Source organism: Microtus ochrogaster (assembly GCF_000317375.1).
Source record: "Microtus ochrogaster isolate Prairie Vole_2 chromosome 6 unlocalized genomic scaffold, MicOch1.0 chr6_random_2, whole genome shotgun sequence".
In the NCBI taxonomy this organism is placed as follows: domain Eukaryota; kingdom Metazoa; phylum Chordata; class Mammalia; order Rodentia; family Cricetidae; genus Microtus; species Microtus ochrogaster.
The window spans coordinates 11,826,101-11,833,990 of record NW_004949095.1 but is presented as its reverse complement, the minus strand read 5'-3'; the positions used below and the strand labels follow the sequence as shown (position 1 = coordinate 11,833,990).

Here is a 7,890-nt window from a genome sequence, read left to right as displayed (position 1 = left end):
CGAGCGGGTCGATCGCTCGGCCCGTTCTGGGAGAATCCGCGATAGACTGGACGTTCAGATCCAGTGACGGAGCACGTGGATCCTTCGTGGGATGAGTAGGGAAAGTTGAGAAGTCTGTCCGAATCGGGTCGCTGAAGGGGTGACTGGGGTGTCTACGGTTAGCTGCTGCTTTGTGGACGGTCTGAGGGAGTATAAGATGAAATGCCATGGTTTCTGATGAAATAGCTGTTTGATGTCGCTTACAAAATTGGCTAGGCTTGAAGAGCGCTGGTAAGGGTTACTCAGTTTCATTTCCTTTAGTTGTAGCCTAAAATAGCAGGATTCAGACGCAGGATTTTAGGTGGGAAATCACCCTTGCGCCTTTCCATTCTCTGCTTGGCGTATTTACTTAAACCTACAAATCTGATGTCGTTAGATTTAGTCCGAAAACTTTGTTTTGTATTTTGTTTTTATTTTCTCTTGTTATTCATTATTTTCCCTTCATGTCTTTTAAACGTAATCGTTAGGAGTCCTTTGTTGCTACTGCTTTAACTGTGGGGAAATATGTTGCCAGGTCTTTTCTAGAGACGTACAAATAACAAAGGATGTTGGGGAGCAAGAGAACAAACCGGAGGAGGAAAATTCCTGGGGAAACCCCTCTAGCAGCTAGCTGTTCTTTAGCGTGGAGTTGATGTTCAGCTCTCTGCTTTTGAGTCCAGTCCTACACAACTTGGTTGACCAGGACTGAAATGGCCTGCTCCGAACGGAAGGAAGTATCTTAGTCTGTGTATCTGTCAGGGCATTGTGTTGAGATTATCACCGAGATCTAGATGGCCCTTCATTTGTTTTTGGTTTTGTTTTTAAAAGATTTATTAGTTTATGTGCATGAGTATTTTGGCTGTATATATATATATTTATTAGTTTATGTGCATGAGTATTTTGGCTATATATATATATATATATATATATATATATATATATACCACTTTGGAACTCTGGGACTGGACTTAAAGCTGCCATGTGGGTGCTGGGAATTGAACCTGAGTCCTCTTAAAGAACAGTTAGTGCCTTTAACCGTGGAACCTTCTCCAGCCCCTTTAGTAGATCTTTTATCTATATATTTGCTGACTATGTGGGACTTCCTTGCTGTATTCCTTAGCCCTTGTCTGTGGACAGTGTAAGGAAGTATGGTCATAGAGCTGCGACAGACGTGTGGACAGTGTAAGGAACTATGGTCATAGAGCTGCACTAGACGTGTGCATAGTGTAAGGAACTATGGTCATAGAGCTGCACTAGACGTGTGGATAGTGTAAGGAACTATGGTCATAGAGCTGCACTAGAAGCGTGAACAGTGTAAGGAACTATGGTCATAGAGCTGCACTAGACGCATGGACAGTGTAAGGAAGTACGCGTGGACAGTGTAAGGAAGTATGGTCATAGAGCTGCAATAGACGTGTCACTTTTTAGCTTTAATAAATCATCTATTTTTCTTTGTTTTTTAGTCATGATACTTTAATTTTGCTAATTATTTTTATTGCTTTTGGACCAGGAATGCTTCCACTCTTTAATACTGTGAAAAAGTCCCCTTGACTCTCACTAATATCTGTGAATACTTAGGAAATGTGATTTTTATGGCCAACGTGAGTCACTGTCTTACGCAATGTTCTGTTGCTGTGAAGAGACCACAGCAACTTTCGTCAAGGAAATCAGTTAACTGGGTCTGGCTTACAGTATCAGAGGCTTAGTCCGTTATCAGCATGGTGGCGTGCAGGCAGGCACGGTTGGTGCTGAGAGTTGTCCATCTGGATCTGTAGGCAGCAGGCACACAGAAACACTGGGCCTGGCTAGAGCCCCAATTCCATCCCTCCTCCCCCAGTGACATACCCCTGCAACAAGGCTGCACTTGTTCCAACAAGACCGCACCTCCTAATCCATGCCAAGCAGTGCCTCGACCTAATGACCAGGCATTCAACTCTGAGCCTATGGGGCCATTCTTGTTCAAATCACCACAGTCCCGTCTATCAGTAAGCAAGGGAAATTATCAATAGCTTGCAATAAGCCCTGAGAAACTGCTTTCATTAAAAAGCGTTGATCATTGATTCCTTGCTCGGGCCCATAGGAAAGTAAAAGTTCTATGAAGACCTGGCATTGCTGTTCTGTTCTGTATCTGTCACTTTACTTTGGCTCAGACTCCTGCTTGACTCCACTTACAAGCTAATCACTCAAGCACTGTCTTAGACCTAGACCAGCTGTTTTCAATCTGTGGGCTGGGGAGTCAAATGACCCTTTCAGTTGGGGCTCCCTAAGATCATCAGAAAACAGATATTTTCATCACGACTCATAACAACAGCAAAATTACAGTTATGAAGTAGCAACAAAGTAATTTTATGATTGGGAGGAGGGGTCACCACAACCTAAAACTGTATTAAGGGGTTGAAACACTAGGAGGAGGGTTGAGAATCACTGTTCTAGACTATTTTATCCTGCTTCAAGTTTGAAAGCACAAGGTCAACTCATTGTCCTGAACCATGTCACCTTGCATTCCTAGTGCAGTGTAACTTTTCAGGACAGACTACTCCAATGGGACAGTTATCCAGGGTAGTAAAGTTGTCATCATGGTGGCTCACAACCGGCTATAATGAGATCTGGTGCCCTCTTCTGGCCCGCAGGCGTACAGGCAGGCAGAACACTGTATACATAATAAATAAATCTTTAAAACTGTGTGTGTGTGTGTGTGTGTGTGTGTGTATTTATGGTACTGGGAACGCCCAGATGACTTCCCCAGAAACTTTAAGTGTGAGAAGGGTTTATAGAGGTTCTCTGTTTTTCCTCTTAATTCTTCTTGTTCATTGATAGATTGTTACAAGAATTTTATCTTAGGGAAGTGCCCCCACAAAGATAAGAACATCAGAGAAACACATCGAGTTGTGTTGTAAGTTTAATTTACTGTTAAGTTAAAAATGGCCACCCTTTGTCAAATGCCTGTCTTTAAGCACTATCCTCATAATTAACACATGGTATTTCTATACAACAACCTAGTGATAGTATCATTTTCCTTGTCAATTTAGAGAGCATGATTATGAGGTAACATTATGTAATTTATCCAACATTAGTAAATATTGCAGAACTATAAGCTTACAAGCTCACATTAAGTATTTTGTCTAAGTGGGTCCTGTCCTTTCTCTCTCTCTCTCTCTCTCTCTCTCTCTCTCTCTCTCTCTCTCTCTCTCTCTCTCTCCTCTCTCTAAGGGTTTCTCTGTGTAGCCTTGGCTGTTGTGGGATTTTGATCCCTTTAGTCAGTGGCTAAATCCTTACCAGACTCTCATGGCATCTTGTTACAATTGACTGGCCTCACCAATCTGCCTACCTCTGCCTCCCGAGTACCAGGATTAAAGGCATGCCCCACTACTGCCCAGCAGTTTATACCTTTTAAAAGGAGGAATAAAAATGTTGAATTGTGGAAATATATTGGTAAGTTGAATCTATTGCAGTGACACAGCATTAGCAAATTAAGAATGTTCCAGATATTCCACTACTAAATCCTTGAAAGTAGTATAGAATTAACATGCTTAAATGCCACAATCACACAAAAGTAGAATGGGACACATAGTGGCTATTACATATTTGTAGTTAGAAGGCTTTAAAAATAGGAGGTAGGCTTGGTGACACACACTTTTAATCCCTGCACTTGGAATGAAAGGCAGATAGATCTTGGTGCATTCCAGGTTAGTCTGGTCTACATACATAAAAAAGAAAATAGATCAGAATCAACAGGCAAAATAAACTATTTTTAAATATTGCATTGTGGTACATTATTCCTAATTTCCTTTAGGAAAATTTCTGACACTTAAAATAACATTTCTAAGCCAAATAATAAAACAAAGGGATAGTAAAAATGTATTTGCCAACTTAATAGCTAAAAATTAATGCAAAGTGGAAGCAGTAAGAAATGAGACAATATTTTTTCTCAGTATGTAAGTAGAACAATTTTATTATGTAAAAACTATCAAAGTTTTGATTAAAGCACATGATTTCTATGATCTGTGTTCAATGGCCATGGTGAACACATGCTATGTGGTCTAACAGCAGGCCAGACAGCAGCTTTGGCAACCTGGGGACTGTAGAACATTCCATGAACAAACACATTGTCTAACTAGTTTTCTTCTATGATGTATGACTTCCTGGAGAGATGTGACCAAATCTCTATTTACCCAAAATAGGTGCACCAGCACCAGACAAAAGAATAATTCCACCCAAGTCTACTTTGGTGAACTGAAGAGTTCATTGGAGTTAATTACAGGACCATGGGTGACTCAAAGCCAACCACGACATGGGGGATGACTCATGAAAGTTGCATCCCTGAAGCTCCTTGTGGAACTTGCAGATGATCCTACCAAAGAGCCTCCTCCTACCAGCTGTTTACTGCTTTTATAACCTCGGGGCCTTGTGAATCCTGTAACTTCCTAAGCCTTGGAGCTTTCTGTAGCCTCTTAAATCTTCTAAAGCTGTTCCTTCAAAGTGTAATGCTCCACTTTGGAGGAGGTAGCTACCCAGCATTATACACCAGCTTTCAACCTGTACCCATGGCTTTATCAAATACTTTTAATAAGGTGGGGAGAGAGTGCAGCAAGATGCAAGTGTTTAGGATTTCTTTGGGGATGGTCCCTGTGTCGATTTCTTCCAAATTGATGCGCAAGCTCTGGATTATTGACTCATGGTGTTATTTTTTTTTTTTTTTTTTTTTTTTTTTTGTTTTTCGAGACAGGGTTTATCTGTGGCTTTGGAGCCTGTCCTGGAACTAGCTCTTGTAGACCAGGCTGGTCTCGAACTCACAGAGATCTGCCTGCCTCTGCCTCCCGAGTGCTGGGATTAAAGGCGTGCGCCACCACCGCCTGGCTTCATGATGTTATTTTCATCTGACATTTTGTAGTCTTTCTTTGGTTTGCCACATAGAATCCTCTTAGTTTCTCCTTTTGCTTTTTCCGTTTTGTCTCTAGGTGTTCCATCAGAACCTCAGTCTGTTTTCCTAGTGGAAGCTGTGAACTTCCTGTGGCCTGTCCACTCACTGTTGGCGGGGAAGCCACAGACCCTAGTTTGTTCTTAAATCACATAGAAACAATCTTTCAAGCTTAATGTCTTGGGGTGATCCCACTTGATCTGGAAGGCTTTAGTATGCTGGAGATCAAACATTACTTTCTTGCTGAAAGTGGTAATGCTAGTTTTGGGTGCAATATCAAAATGAATTGGTTAATCTTTCAGACAGATGTGACAGGCATTCTTTTAAAGGGTAAGGATATAAAAACAATGAATTGTATACTCTCTTCCTTATACAGGAACTCAGTTTTACACAGCAGCACAAAATCGAGTGTGTTAGCTTTCCATCACTATGATAAAATGCTTGTGTGCTGTAGTTTGAATGAATTCCCCCTGTAGTCTCGGGTGTTTTAGTGGGTGCTGCTGTTGGGGTAGGTTTAGGAGGTGTGACCCTGCTGGAGGAAGTGTGTTACTGGGCATGGGGAATGAGCTTTCAGAAGGCCCATGCCATTTCCAGTTTGCACTCCCTGCTTGGTGTTTGTGGTTCAAGCTTCCTGCTTCTGCTCTCATGCTTTTGCTTCACCATCATGGACTCTAACCCTCTGGAACCATAAACCCAAATAAATTTATTTCTTCTATAAGTTCTATATTTGGTTGTGGTGTTTCAGAAGTAACAAATACAGCATGAGATAGCATAAAAAGAATAAAGGTCAATTGGATTAATGAATTTCAGAGATTTTAGTCCATAATAACTTGGGCTCATTACTTTTGGGCCTGTAATGAGATAGATTATCATGACAAGGGACAGTTTGAGGAGCAAGCTGATCACTTCATGGTGGCCAAAGAAAAAGTCAAAGAGACTCAGATCTCACAATTTCCTTGGGGGCAGTGTCTCCAATGATCCAATGATCTAAGCCCACTTCCTGAAGTCTCCACTATCTCTGAATAGCATTGCAGGCAAAAGATCAAGTCCAATACATGAATCTTTGGGGGACATTTAAGATTCAAACATTAAGCAATATTTGAAAAGGAATAGAGTCAGGTGGACAATGGCATGAATCAACCCCTGCAAGACAGAAAATTAGGCTTGACAGAAAATGACAAAGTCATGGCTACAGGAGGAAGGATGTCTGGCTGTGGAGTACAGCCATTGCTAACCCTGTCTTGGTCTATTTCTTTTCCCACTCCTCTTGTCAATCAAGTGAATAGTAGTAGAAGACAGAAAAGTCATGAAGTCTCTCTTTTTTTCTTTTTTAGTCTAGAAAGTCACTTAGCAGTCATCCTCCCAACTGCCATCTCTAGGAAGAGGAGACCAAGGAAGAGTATGTACAAGAATGTCTATTTTCTATTGGTACATTGAGCTATCGGAATGGGTATTTTATAAGAGGTTGATTTAACTACACTTGGGAGGTTGAAATACAATATCAAATAGCTCCACCAGTTTGGCCTGTAGTCAGTGTCCTCTTTTCTACATCATACAGCTGATGGCCTCATGGAAGGAGCACATACTAGATGGGGATTAGATGGCAAAACAGAAAGCCATGGTGAGGAGGACCAAGTCTTCTTCCTTATAACACAAGGGCACTAACTCCAGGAACGTAATTTTGAACCTGGCTCTTTAGTCTCCTCCATCATCCTGATACTTCTGATGATCTAATTACCTTATGCTAAGCTTCACTTTGTAAAGGTTCCAGTGCTTTCCAACATTGTTGTTCTGAGTACTCCTGTGAAGCATACCCAAGCCATATCCAAATCACAGCAAAGGAAAAGAGCAGAAAATTAAGAGAATGAGTGTCACCGTGTGGTGGTGGCACATGCCTTTAGCCTTTAATCCCAGCACTTGGGAGGCAGAGGCAGGTGGATCTCAGTGAGTTCAAGGCCAGCCCTAACACTTAAAAAAAAAAAGGAAAACAAATTAAAAATAGAGGAGTGTGGGAGAATGGTAGAGTGTGGTGGGGTTTAATCCCCAAAGCTCTCCCTCTGCCCCCATGAAGTGGAAAGGGGTGGCTATTAGTGTCAAAACTTAAGAGAAAATAAAATACTAGAAAAGCAATTAGATATATTGAATTCCAGGCCACTACTGATCTTTTAGAAGTATTTTGGTTAACAAAGGAGGAATAGAAGCCGCATTGCCAATTTAAATTTTACTGGAATTACAGATTTCTTTCTGTGGTGCTTCAAATAAGAACGGCCCCCATAGGGTCATATATTTGAATTCTTAGTCACCAGGGAGTGACACTATTTGATTTTTAAAAAGCTTTTTATTTATTGTTTGTGTCTTTCACATCGTGTTTCTTGATCCCATTCATTTCCTGCTCTTGTATATCTATCTGCCTTCTGCCCTTGCAGTGCTGCCCCCAGTAAAATTTAAGAGAGAAAAGAAAAGAAAAAAGAAGAGTGGAGGGGGGGCAATCTCATCATGGAAGCTGCAGTGTGACACAGTAAACCCTTTTGTCCAAACATCTTTACTTGCAAAGAGTCCTTGTCCAGGCCTCCGAACTACACTATCAGTGCTGGGCCCTCACTGGGACTCCTCTTGGATAGCCTGTTGTTGTCCTGTGTCCTGGAGATCCTGCAGCGCTGGGTCTGCAGGACTGGTCCCTTCACGTACTCCAGTAGATCAGCAGAAATAAATACATTGACTAATCACACATTGCTACAAATATTTAGAAATAAGAAAATGATTGACAGTAATACCAGAGAGGAAAAAGAAAAGAAAAAAAAGCTTTTCTGTGCTGGGCGGTGGTGGCGCACGCCTTTAATCCCAGCACTCGGGAGGCAGAGGCAGGCAGATCTCTGGGAGTTCGAGACCAGCCTGGTCTACAGAGCTAGTTCCAGGACAGGCTCCAAAACCACAGAGAAACCCTGTCTCGAAAA

At 41.6% G+C, this 7,890-nt stretch overlaps 1 protein-coding gene across 1 annotated transcript in view; it reads left to right on the top strand.

Moving 5' to 3' along the window:
- Positions 1-43: 43 nt before the first annotated feature.
- The window catches only part of Eef1aknmt (eEF1A lysine and N-terminal methyltransferase), a 41,759-nt gene continuing 33,912 nt past the window's right edge, over positions 44-7,890 (top strand). The window contains exon 1 of the mRNA XM_026787632.1: positions 44-270. The gene's annotated coding sequence lies outside the window, so the exon portion shown is untranslated. The remainder of the gene's footprint in view (positions 271-7,890) is intronic.